Raw genomic sequence first — 13,646 nt, 5'->3', positions numbered from 1 at the left:
GTGCATTCACTGATAAAAACAAAGGTTGAAGTGACATTATAGTTAGGTGAACATGTGATTCTAATGCATCTAGGTGTGTAGAGGTATTGTACATGGTATAAATCTTTGTGTTGAACAGTAACTCTCTGAGCAGGTGACAGTTGGCGACTTGTCTTCAGCATGTTCCATATATGTTTTTTGTCTCTGCAGAAAAAGTTTCCAACAGGGCAAATATTCTACGTAGTACATACCATGTACTGTTAGAAGCCTTGAGTTATTAGACATAATCATCTCAGCATGACAATGTCTACATAACATAGAAGACTGTGTGCACCAGGTACAAACCTATGTATATGTGCTTGTTTTGTTTCAGAAGATGGGTTGTCTGTAAAGTTTTTATCACAGTATGAGCGCTGCATTTATTATGATCTGTAGCTCCTTCAGACCGTGGTTATTTTAAGTGAATAGGCTCTGTTTTAACGGGTTTTTCATAGAGTGCACACTGTTCTTAGTAGAAACTTAGTAATACTGTAAGGTGCTTCTCATGGGAGTTTTACTGTCTGCAATTACATTTGTGTATTGAATTTTATTCTGCACGTTAGCAGCTATACTCTTTCACAATAGAAGTCAATGAATTAGGCTTTTTTGGGAAATGGGAATGTCTCATTCATTGTAAAGTATAAAGTACTTTCTGTGTTTAGTTAAAATGATATTGCCTCCCACCTCAAAGTTCCATCACCTTATTAAGGACCCCAGCCCTTGTCCCTTTGCGATATTCTTCTAATGTGTGGCCCAGGGTACTTTCAGGCCATATATGTTATGGATTGATACAATACCTAGGCTGCAAGTGCATTAAAAGTTTCCTTTAGAATAGCTGCAGGTCACTAATGAGATGTTTATCTGACTACGATGCAGTTGTTTACCACTCTCAAATTGTAAACCTGTGCAATTATCTCAGGAAACCGCAGGTCTATTTACTAGATAATGATTTAGGATAAGGGGCATTAAGCTTCGCAAAGAGCTCTGGGATGTAAGGAAAAACAAAGCAATTTGACGAGTCTCCTCCTAATTATTGGACGTATTGCTGTCACTGTTACTACAGGTGCCTTGCAAAGAGAGCATTAAAAACTATATCACTGTAGACGTTTCCAATTAGTGTAATGTCTAATAAACCCATACAAAAACCCCAATCATGGTGGAATTTACCACAGTGCATTTACCATTCTAAGAATTGGTACAATTCTTTTTTCATGGCGCATACTTATTTATTCATATTTGAGATTTGATCATAAATAACGGTTTAGCAATTAGTACCAAAAAAAGAAGTTTCCTTTCTGTGATATTAACTTTTTTCAAAGTGACCAATTGGCCTACACACTACGATTAACAAATTTGTACACGGGTAATTATTTCTGCACGACACTGAAGTTTTTCTTTCTCTCTTAAATTTATTCTTTATAAAAGTTTATGTTAAATCCATTTTTTATATTCATATAGCATTTTTACAATCATGCACTCTGATACTCTGATACACATTCCACATATTCTATAACAATTCCTTTTACAATTCCTAATCAGAGTAAACAATTCGTATATTATCCATGAAATCAATCATAAATCACAATTTAAAAAATATAACATTCTACTACACAGTATTAAAATCAGCAAAAAAAAGTTCTTTTGTTGACGCGTTTCGTTGCCTTTGTTCTAGATCCTATTGCACCTTCTTCAGGAAGGAGCTTTGCTTAAAAACAACGATTCTTCACTCCCAAAAAAACGAATACATACAATTAGTGTCATAAATCTACTTGAGAGGGAACTTCATTGTATCATGTCGTGTACCTAATATGATTACCGTGTCACTTGTACATCTATTCAGATAATGTAAAGAGGCATTCTTACTTAGTTTATCTTGCCATAGATCTTTACTCGGGGTTCTGGACCTTTCGGTTTTGTGTATTTGTGGTCCTCTTCGTGGGTACTATCAATATTTGTATACCACGGTTTCTGTAATGATGAGGATAAGCTATTTAGTAATCCTCCCTGAATCAATTGTAAGGAGAAGTTATAGTTACACATTCATAACGCTTACTTGAAGCAGAGGGATTAATGTTATCTGTGTCACTTTTCTTATCTGCGACTTTGAATCTGCCCAGGATCTTGTATCAATAGGGGCTCTGATGGTGCCTGTAAAATTTAAGGGTTCATATTATTCATTTCAAACTATGTCATTTGTGAACACCAATTTATGTCTGGACCAGACTGCCATGCATATACGTACCGTCTAAGTATTTATTGCGGTCGTTTCAATAAACCTTACCTTTAACAGGACTTCCTGGGCGTTTCGGTATCATGGGGTGTTTCACTGTTTTCCCCTAATTCAGTCAACCTTTTGCCTCTGAATACTGCTGTTGCAACCTGAAAGATGAAGCGTGCTTATTAAGCGTCTCATCCTACCTGACATACTGATAAGATTATTAGCCTAGCTGTTAGTATTAACGGGCATTTCAACTCTTCTCAGTGCCGTTAAGTCAAGCGATAAAATCGCTATTTGCTGGGCGTGTTGGTTTCAATAGGCCATTGTAGCGATGTTTTCTTGTTTATTCAAGAAAACGTGCCCATCCCTAGCATTTGGAAGACTTCAGAGATGGGGCATCCCATAAAAAGGAAGGCTAATCACAATTTGTTACTTGTATATAATGCCCCCTTTGTTTTTTATAACTGTTTGTACCGCAGCAGCCTCTTAGTATTCTCATGCGTCATCGGTTATCCCGCTGTAAACATAGGTAACCCTACATACGCTGTTAGCAGGCTTGTTGCATCATTGTAAAAGCAAGACATCCTACAGCGCTAGAGTCGCGTTCCATTAACACTAAATTCGGAATTTTGTTTGTTTTTGGACTTCAAAACAAAGCATGCCCAAAACATTCGGTCCATTGTTATCCATACAGTTTACCCCTTCCCTTGTGCATGGTGACAAAATATGCTGGTACTTACCTCACAGCATAAGTCGCTAGTGTATTTTTGCACTTCTCATATTGGGGCTGTGGACCTGTGTTGGATCCAGCCCTGTGGATATACCCTGATCTGGATCCAGCCCTGTGGGATTTGACCTGTGCTGGGTCCAGCCCTGTGGATATCGACCTCCGTTAAATCCAGCCTGTAGATATAGACCTGTGTTGGATGCTGTCCTGAATGTATAGAGCTGTGCAGGATTCAGCTCTGTGGATATGGACTTGTGTTGCATTCAACCTTGTGGGCATGGACCTGTGTTGGATACACCCCTGTGGATGTGGACCTGTGCTGGATTTAGCCCTGTGGACATGGACCTGTGTTGGATCCAGCTCTGTGGATATAGACATGTTATGTTATGTTATGTTATGTTATTTATTTATTTCTATAGCGCACGGCTACTCAAAAAGAGTGTCCCGGCGCTTTAATGGAGAAAGAGACAATACTGCAACATAAGAAACATAACACCAAAATAAAAAACTGACAGAAGAATGGGCCAGAGATTCGCGGGAGACCGGCTACTGAGTGAACAGCCAAGTTTTGAGGCCCTTCCTAAAAGCCAGTAGGCTGGTCGCTCCCCGTAGGGCCTGTGGTAAAGAGTTCCACAGCTGAGATGCCAGCAGTCCGAAAGAGCGGCCTCCGAGGCGCGCTTTCTTTACCCGGGGGACAACCGCAAGGTGCAAGGCTTCCGACCTTAGAGACCTGGTCGGATGATAAAAGACCAGTCTCTTTTGGAGGTACTTGGCTCCCTCCTTGTGAAGGGCTTTGTACGCCAAGGTCAGCGCCTTAAAGGCAATCCTCTTGCGGATAGGAAGCCAGTGTAACGTTGCCAGCAAACCCGAGGCCCTGGAGCGCCTGCTAAGGCCAAAGACTGCCCTGGCAGCGGCATTCTGTGCCACTTGCAGCCGCTGCAACAAGTACTCTGGGAGGCCCAGGTAAAGAACGTTGGAATAATCCAACCTGGACCCGATCAGAGCCTGGACAGTCAGCGTCCTATGTTCCACGGATAACAGAGGAAGAAACCTCCGCAACATCCTGAGGATGCCAAAGCAAATGCCCGACACCCCCAGGATCTGGGATTTCAAGGTAAGCCTGTTATCCATCTTCACCCCCAGATTCTTAGCAACCTGAGAGGAGCAGGACGGAGGGAACATATCCCGTGGCCACCAGGTCTGCCAGTCTGGTTCTGTATCGCACCCAAAGAAAAGAACTTCGGACTTGTCGGAATTGCACTTAAGGCTGTTTAGATGGAACCAGTGAAAAACAGCCCCAAGGCAATCCCGAATACTCTCCCCATCAAAGTCGCCTCCTCTCTTACAAGAGAAGAGGAGCTGGGTGTCATCCGCATAGGATACGATCTGGGCACCATGCGACTCCACCAACGCCGCCAATGGGGTCATAATGATGTTAAAGAGGGTCGGGCTCAAAATAGAGCCCTGAGGGACCCCGACTCCCAGAGGCGGCATCGCGGCGGAGTCCGGCGGGGCCCAGATCGACTGCCGGCGGCCGGCTAGGAAAGAAGAAAACCAGTCGAACACCGTCCCCCGTAGGCCAATCTCGAAAAGTCTGGCGAGAAGACCATCATGGGGAACGGTGTCGAACGCCGCCGACAGATCTAACATCACCAGCATGACTTTGCCCCCAGAGTCCAGAACCCCTTTAATGGTTTCCGAGACCTCCAGGAGCGCTGTCTCAGTACTGAGATGGGGACGAAAGCCCGATTGGGTGGCGTGCAGAATCTCATGAGATTCAAGAAAGTTGGAGAGCACGCCTTGGACGTGCTTTTCCAGAATCTTCGTGAGGGCCGGCAGCAGAGAGATGGGCCTATAATTAACCGGGGCCTTCGGATCTAGGCCAGATTTTTTATGCAATGGAATCACCATCGCCTGCTTTCAGGCCTGCGGGACCACGCCGAGCCTCAGCGAAAGATTTAAGAGCGGATTAGCCAACGGGTTGATCACCTCCGCGACTTTCGCCAGAAATTTAGCAGGGCATGGGTCAAGAGGAGAACCCGATTTTAGATTGCCCATAAGAGCCAGAGAGTCCGGAGCAGAGATAGAAGGAAACACACTCAACGTCGCCCCTGGCCCGGCCTGTGGCAGTGTGGTAATGTCGGGTTCAGTCTGGCCCGCAGACACTGGTGCCAGGAATGACTCCTGAATGCGTTGGATCTTGCTCGTGAAGAAGTCAGCAAGGTCCGTGGCCCAGGTGCCAGATGATTTTTGGTCCGAGGTGTTGGCATGTACTTGACATGTTGACATGTACTTGATCCTTCAGTAAAGGTTTTAGGTTGTGCAGAATGATAAGCAGGATGGCCAGTGGGCTACCTGCAATTGACTTTGTTTTTGTAGCAAATTACCATTTCTTGGTAGCCTAGTTGTTAATCTAGCCAGTTCAGTAGCAGTAAATGTGCAGGTAGCTAAACATTCTTATAGATGAAGTCTGCCAAAGCTGTTTGTGAGATGTTAAAAACTGATCAAGTCATATGCTGCTTCCAAAATAAATTATGTTTGACTACATCAGTTTCATCTTTACTCTACAAGCAAGGTCAGTTTGATGTAATTTGTTGATATCTGGACCCTCTTTTATTAATTAACGGTGACCTTGTAAGGCATCCTCCTTCAATGACCTTAATATAACACTAGTATTGCTTCTTCTCCCCCCAAAAAAATTCTGTGCTGTGATGGGTTGCACGGTGTTCTCTGGTGCTCTCCTTGTACATAAGGTACTTCATAGAGTTCAAAAACTCTATGTTTATCAAAACAAGCATTCTTTCCGATAGCCCTGCAAATCTAGGCAAATTTAATTTGCTAAAATATGTATATTGGTACAAAATGAGCTCTCTGGTTTTGTTTAATTTTTTTGATTGATAAGCATTTTAACTGGTCATTTTACATTCAACAATAATAATATTAACAGCTATTTATGCAGGCCATATGCAGTTAATTGCCTCTATGTGCTGAAATAGTAGGTTGGAGGATGCCTTTTGGTAATGATGAAGACACTGACTAAGTTGACATTTTGTGGGCGTTCCCACAGATTCCAATGTACTTTACTACCATACATGTATACCTACATGCATTTAGGGTCCCTAATAAACCCCAATCCCAGGCTGGAAAGGGATTTGTTCATGAGAAACAATGCTTGCCCTGTGAACAACTAAAGACAAAGTAATGAGTGCAAATGCGTATTTCCCTTAACCTCAAGCATGCAAATTAGCCACCCACTGACAATTAGAGATATTTGCCATAATTCTATTTTTTTTTTGTCATCATTTTTTATTGGTTATCAAAATACAGTGTTAAAACATGCACACAATGTGGCAAAAGGTGGGAGATAAAACATATTTGGTGCAGCCCTAAAGGGGACATGGGGAATGATAGGGAGTTGTAGGGAAGAGGTGGGGGGGGGGGGTAAAGGAGGGGTAGGCGTAAACAATAAAGTCATAGCTTTAGCAAAAATAGTTCAGCGGATCAAACAACTTGATGGAGGGTGCCAAGCCCAATATTGTGGGCATGTGAAATGGTGCAGCGGTCAATTCCCGACCAGCAGCAAAGGTAGAGGCTGCACGTCATCAATACCCATAATGAGGGAGGAAGTGGTTGCAAATATGGAAGAACCCCCAAGTGTCTGAGGGAGCGAAAGGGATAGAGGGTCATGATTCTATTTTGATTCTTCTTTACACTACACAGATCAGAAGTAGGACTGTCTAGCTTTTACTCAGGGTCATCCATAAATGTAAATAATGGGTTGGTGTAATGTGCGTAATGGCTGTAATTCTCATAATTTTGTATAATTACGCAAGAAGCATAATCCCGCATTTAGCGCTAGTTCCTTGCGTCCATATTGGGCTAGGGGATGCATTTTGTGCTATGAAAATAGCACTAAATGCTAAAAGGTGGGAACACCAGTAGCCAGAAAAAGCTCGCTCTGTCTTAGATCATTGTTCCTATGGTCCTTTGGTGAGATTTCCGGCCCCAAATTACTCTTAATTACTCAAGCTAGTGGAATTTGCATAATTTCGGTAATTTCCTTTCACAAGAGTAATGCATATTTACTGAAATTACTCTGATTACTCCGGAATAATTAAAATTTCTCCCAGGCCTAATGGAAATAAACATTTTTGACCCAGTCTGTAAAGTCGGTGTTCAATGCACATCTTATGGTTTATTTGGCTTGAATCCCTGATATCAATGTACTGCAACTTACTATATCAACTCTATTTCTAATCCTCAAAGGAAAACTGTACGCATTTAAAACAAAAATGAAACGTTTTACATACTATTTTTAACTCTAGGCTATGGTCCATGAGACCATTTCCTACTCTTAAAAAATGGTTTTGCCAATATTTACACAGGGGTTGGGATCCTTTGGGGCCCTCTTCTTGTTTATGGATGGGTTACCACTATCTTTCAGTAGTCAGTAAAATAATGTTTTGCGGCCGAAGTTCGGTCCAATTTAATACATACCATAAGGAATCAGTATTTGGAAGCAACACCTTAAACATGCCCCTCCACAGTATTGTGGCCAGCAATGGTAAGAGGCTCTGACCAGGTTGCATGTGATAGTTGCACATGTGTGTGCACATGTACATGTTGACTGTGAAAGTGAGTTGTCTGACTCAGACTGGCATCTGTGCTTAGGCAGCAATTTAACAAACAGGGCCCAAATTAAATGATTGTGATTTAAGTGGAGAACTAAAAGAAATGCACAATCCCTATTGATAAAATGTATCTTGTGCAATGTTTCACTATGCACTTTATATGTTAACTTGTATTTAAAATGTAACTCTAGATTAATACATGATACAAAGATGCTGCTTAGATAAAATGATTGGACCTGAAATCTAAACATAAGGTCTTTTTTTACACATATGTATGGAGTCATGAACATAATTTATGATTTGTCTTATTTCTCCCAATCATCCCTTAATGAGATTTGTCCTTTAAGTTGCCAGACTGAGTGAGTGTATTACTCTGCTGCACCAGCTCACAGACCAAAGGCTGCCGGAGACAATAATCCCATTTCAGTATGATTAATAATCTCTTGCTGTAGGAAGGGTGCAGAGTCGCAAACTCCATAGCCATCATTCTGTAACTGCTTCCTAATCAACGTGGAACTCTGTCTTCTTTTTTATGTTCATGCCCATGAAAGTTAAGAACGTGGCTGAAAGAACAGAGGAAATACTCACACAGCTGATGAACCCCTGTCTAGAACGTTTGTATGATTGTGCTCCAGACCTGCACTTTTGACTACTGTGGACTCTCTCCAGAACTTGTCACATCCGCTTCCTGAATTTCAGCCAGGGTCAATGGAGATAGATTTGATGGTCCTTTGGTGGTACCTTAGATGTAGGCACTGCAGATTGTGCCCACAGGTCAACAGAGCACCGAAGCTGGAGATGGACAAGAATACAAGTCAAGAGACCTGGAGCTAGGTTGCTACTAAGGAAGGAAGTAGTGCTAGAGGATTCCAGATCTACAGGAAATCCTCTTAACAATCCTGAGGTAATCCTGGAGGCGACAGAGACTCTGGAGGTAGGCACTGGTGGCTAAAGTGCACCACAGGGAACAGAATGCCATCAGTTGTGTGAAAAATTGAATAGTGGGGCCTGAGATATCATAAAAGCAAGTGCCCATCACCAACAAAGTGACTAGACCGTGCACATTTAAATTAAAAAAAGAACGAAACTGAAAAGGTTGAAAATAATACAACCTTGTACAGATCCTCAGTTTCAAGGGGTTCAGATGAACGAGGAATGGACCCCACCTCGCCTGGTAATGAACTCAGGTCTAAGAAGCCCCGCTCTGTCCATCGTTACCTCTGGCTCACCTCCATTTCCGGCTCAAGCAGAGCCAGAGGTAACGGCAAACAGACAGTTGTGTTCTTTTTTCAATTTAAATGTGCACAGTCTAGTCCCTTTGTTGTAATGCAATAGCAAATACAGATATAAACAGGTCCTAAAGAAAGCCGTGAACTAACTTGTCCTGAAGGCTGAAACATGTCCACCTTACTCGAAAGCAGCTATTTTTGAAAACTGCATATTGCACTGTTTTTATTAAGGAATATAGGAGATATCTAAAATAAAATATTGTTTCTCTCCTATATATTCTTTTTTAATTCACATTTTCATTCACTTGCACTGCACTCTTGCCAGACACCATATATCAGTAAGTTTTTGCTCTGTTAGAGATCTCTATTTCTCTCTTTTCTGGTTCTCTTCCATGACCCATTTGAGATCAATTCCATGGAAATATACTCAATGATCAAGAGGTACAGTGGATGGTGGGAAGGATACCCAGATGATGACAATGACCATTATGGTGATTGATGGGAATCCAACTTTTTCCTCGGGTCTTTTTACTCTTTCATTCTTTATTCTTTGTAATTTGAAGGATATGACACATAGTACTCCATGTGTTACTTCTGAGTAGGCTCCCTTTCATCATTCTTTTTGACCCCTGGAATTGTTGTTGTATTTTGGAAAGTTTTGGGGAAGTTATCCATGGCTGGTCGGTAAATATCCCTTAGACCCTTTATCACATCTGTTTGTTTCAAGTCCTATATGGTTACCCATATGTTAAATGGAATTGCTGTTTTTAGAATTAGAACTTACTGGTGCACAAATTGTCAAATAGTACTTCACAGATAACGGAAGAAGGCTAGGCCTGCTGGGTGAGATGCCCCTGTGGCATTTCTTTAGGGTACATTATTTGCACCCTGACTGATCCGCCCGGCCCATTTAGAAGGGCTTCAATTTGTAATTCCACCTTGTACCTTGCAAATAGTTTTTCTGTTATGAGTAGTATTTAAGTGTGTGTGCATTACATTAAAGTACCTTTCCTTTTTTAAACTATAGCACTTGCTGACCATTGATTTATGAGTGTTTTATTGTGCATTCCTGAGTCTAGAGTTTCTTGCCCAAAGCACCTCCCTGATTAAGCACTGGGCTGCTCTGCCTCATCAACCTGAGTTTCAAGTGTGATTGGTCCCCAGTTTGTGCATGACCATCAATTTGTGAAAATACCATGGTATAGGGAAGTGACATCACCCACCCTTTTACTTGAATGACATTACTGGAAGTGACATCATATGACACTTGATGATATCACAATAATGGTTTTCGCTGAAGTTCCATAATAACTACATGATTAATATAATTATGCTGCTCACATTATCTTTGAAAGGGATGTGGCTAAATGCTTGCCCCTGAATTGTAGTAAGCAAAGCAACTGTACCAGAACTCTTCGACAAGTTTTAAGGGTGGGGGCTGGGGCTAAGTGCAGTGTTCTTCCAACAGGAGAACTCTTGAAAAGCAAATAGTTTTATAGCACAATTTACACATAAATTTGGTAAATAGTCCTTGGCTCTTCAATGGAATTCATTACATTTTCAAGTCCTTTCATGGTGTGACAAGCAAATAAATCCAAATGTGCCCAAGAGTTGGCCAAATTATTTTCGAAATGCGCAATGAGATCCTCATATGTCAAACACTATCTCCGTTGTGCCAGGATGAGCAATGTGTCTTTGGTGCCCTAACAGCAAACATTACATATAATATGCCATTGCCTGAATTTTGTCATTAATACCATCTATATTCCATGGGTGACCATTAAGTCCAAAATTACCTGTATTATGTCTGGTTCAGCATTCTGTCAGGGTTGCTTACCTCCCATCAATCAATCAATCAAGACACTTATAAAGCGCACTACATACCCGTTAGGGTCTCAAGGCGCTAGGGGGTGGTAAGGCGTGCTGCTACTGATCGAAGAGCCAGGTCTTGAGGAGTCTTCTGAAGGCCAGTAGGTCTTGGGTCTGCCGTAGGTTGGTGGGGAGGGTGTTCCAGGTTTTGGCGGTGAGGTGGGAGAAGGATCTGCCACCGGCAGTTGTTCTTCGGATGCGAGGCACTGTGGCGAGGGCTTGGCTGGTGGAGCGGAGCTGGGGGGTGGGGGTGTAGAAGCTGAGTCTTCTGTTGAAGTAAGCTGGGACGGTGTTATGGAGAGCTTTCTGTGCGCGGAAGGGGGGCTTGAAGGTTACCCTTTTGTTGACGGGGAGCCAGTGCAAGTCTCTCAGGTGGGGGGTGATGTGGCTGTGGTGGGGGATGTCGCGGATCAGGCGTGCCAAGGGGTTCTGGATGCATTGCAGCCGTCTCAGGAGCTTGGCCGACGTTCTTGCGTAGAGGGTGTTTCCAAAGTCCCGCCTGCTGGTGACGAGGGCCTGGGTGACTGTTTTTCTAGTTTTGGTACGGATCCACTTGAAGATCCTGCGGAGCATTCGGAGGGTGTTGAAGCAGGATGAGGAGACAGCGTTGACCTGCTTAGTCATGGAGAGGGTGGCGTCAAGGATGACCCCTAGGTTGCGTACGTGGTCGGTGGGTGTCGGTGCTGTTCCCAGTGTTGTCGGCCACCAGGAGTTTTCCCTGGCTGAGGGGGTAGGGCCGAGGATGAGGACCTCCATCTTGTCAGAGTTAAGCTTCAGTCGGCTGTTCTTCATCCATTCAGCGACGCCCTTCATTCCTTCAAGGAGGTTGGTTTAGGCGGTGTGAGGGTCTTTAGTGAGGTTTTGGCGGTGAGGTGGGAGAAGGATCTGCCACCGGCAGTCGTTCTTCGGATGCGAGGTACTGTGGCGAGGGCTTGGCTGGCGGAGCAGAGCTGGCGGGTGGGGGTGTAGAAGCTGAGTCATCTGTTGAGGTAAGCTGGGAGGATGTTATGGAGAGCTTTGTGTGCGCGGAAGGGGGGCTTGAAAGTTACCCTCTTGTTGACGGAGAGCCAGTGCAAGTCTCTCAGGTGGGGGGTGATGTGGCTGTGGTGGGGGATGTCGAGGATCAGGCGTGCCGAGGCGTTTTGGATGCATTGCAGCCGTCTCAGGAGCTTGGCTGACGTTCCTGCATAGAGGGTGTTTCGGTAGTCCAGCCTGCTGGTGACGAGGGCCTGGGTGACTGTTTTTCTAGTTTTGGTGGGGATCCACTTGAAGATCCTGCGGAGCATTCGGAGGGTGTTGAAGCAGGATGAGGAGACAGCGTTGACCTGCTTAGTCATGGAGAGGGTGGCGTCGAGGAGGACCCCTAGGTTGCATGCGTGGTCGGTGGGTGTCGGTGCGTGTCGGTGCTGTTCCCAGTGTTGTCGGCCACCAGCAGTCTTCCCTGGCTGAGGGGGAAGGGCCGAGGATGAGGACCTCCATCTTGTCAGAGTTAAGCTTCAGTCGGCTGTTCTTCATTCATTCAGCGACGTCCTTCATTCCTTCGTGGAGGTTGGTTTTGGTGGTGTGAGGGTCTTTAGTGAGGGAGTTGATCAGCTGGGTGTCATCGGAGTAGGAGATGATGTTGAGGTCGTGCTGTCAGGCTACGTGGGCGAGGGGAGCCACGTAGATGTTAAACAGCGTCAGGTTGAGGGAAGAACCCTGGGGTACGCCTCAGATGATCTCGGTGGGCTTGGAGGGAAAGGGGTGGAGGCGGACGCTCTGAGTTCTGCTGGAGAGGAATGATGTGGTCCAGTCCAGGGCCTTCTCTTGGATTCCAACGTCGTGTAAGCATGTTCGTAGTGTGTTGTGGCAGACCGTGTCGAAGGCGGCTGACAGGTCCAGGAGGATGAGGGCCCCTGTTTCTCCGTTGTCAACCAGGGTCCTGATGTCATCGGTGACGGCAATGGGGGCGGTTTCAGTGTTGTGGTTGCTGCGGAAGCCAGACTGGGATGGGTCCAGGATGTTGTTCTCCTTGAGGTAGCGGGTCAGTTGTTTGTTGACGATTTTCTCTGTGACCTTCGCCGGGAATGGAAGCAGGGAGATGGGTTGGAAGTTCTTGAGGTCCTTGGGGTCCGCCTTGGATTTCTTGAGTAAGATGTTGATCTCGGTGTGCTTCCAGCTCTCTGGGAAGGTTGCTGTCTTGAAGGAGATGTTGATTACTCTCCGGAGATGGGGTGCGATGGCTGTGTGGGATTTGTTGAGGATGTGGTGAGGGCATGGGTCTAATAGAGATCCGGAGTGAATGGTGTTAATGATCTTGGTGGTGTCCTCGTCCTTGATGCTGGTCCAGGATAGCAGGCAGTTGGTGCAGGTGGCGGTCGTGGGGGTGGTGGTTGTCGGGGTGGTAGTGGCGCTGAAGCTGCGTAGATGTTGGCGATCTTGCTGTGGAAGAAGGTGGCCAGTGAGTCGCACAGGTCCTGCGAAGGCGTGATGTCATTGGTGTTGGAGCTGGGGTTGGAGAGTTCCTTCACGATGTTGAAGAGCTCTTTGCTGTTGTGTGCATTGTTATCTAGGCGGTCCTTGAAGGAGGCCCTCTTGGCGGCTCTGATGAGTTGATGGTGTCTGCGGGTGGTGTTCTTGTGGGCTGTGTAGCTGTCCGGTGATCGTTCACGGAGCCAGTTCTTCTCCAATTTTCGGCATGTTCATTTGGAGGCCTGGAGGTCTTCGGTGAACCAGGTGGCTTTCTTGATGGTGTGGCTGTTGAAGGGTGACTTGAGCGGGGCGAAGGTGTTGGCGCAGTCTTCGCACCATTGTCTGAGGTTGCGGGCGGCGGTGTCCGGATCGGTGGGGTTGGCGGGCGGGTTCTGGGTGAGGGTGGCAGTAAGCTGGTCATATGCCATAGTTTTTCCTTCCTTATGCCAAGAATGTCCTCCAATGTACTAGTGCATTTTGAACCTAGCAATATGCATGGCTGG

Source organism: Lissotriton helveticus, chromosome 9, assembly GCF_964261635.1.
Source record: "Lissotriton helveticus chromosome 9, aLisHel1.1, whole genome shotgun sequence".
In the NCBI taxonomy this organism is placed as follows: Eukaryota; Metazoa; Chordata; class Amphibia; order Caudata; family Salamandridae; genus Lissotriton; species Lissotriton helveticus.
This window is presented reverse-complemented; position numbering follows the sequence as displayed.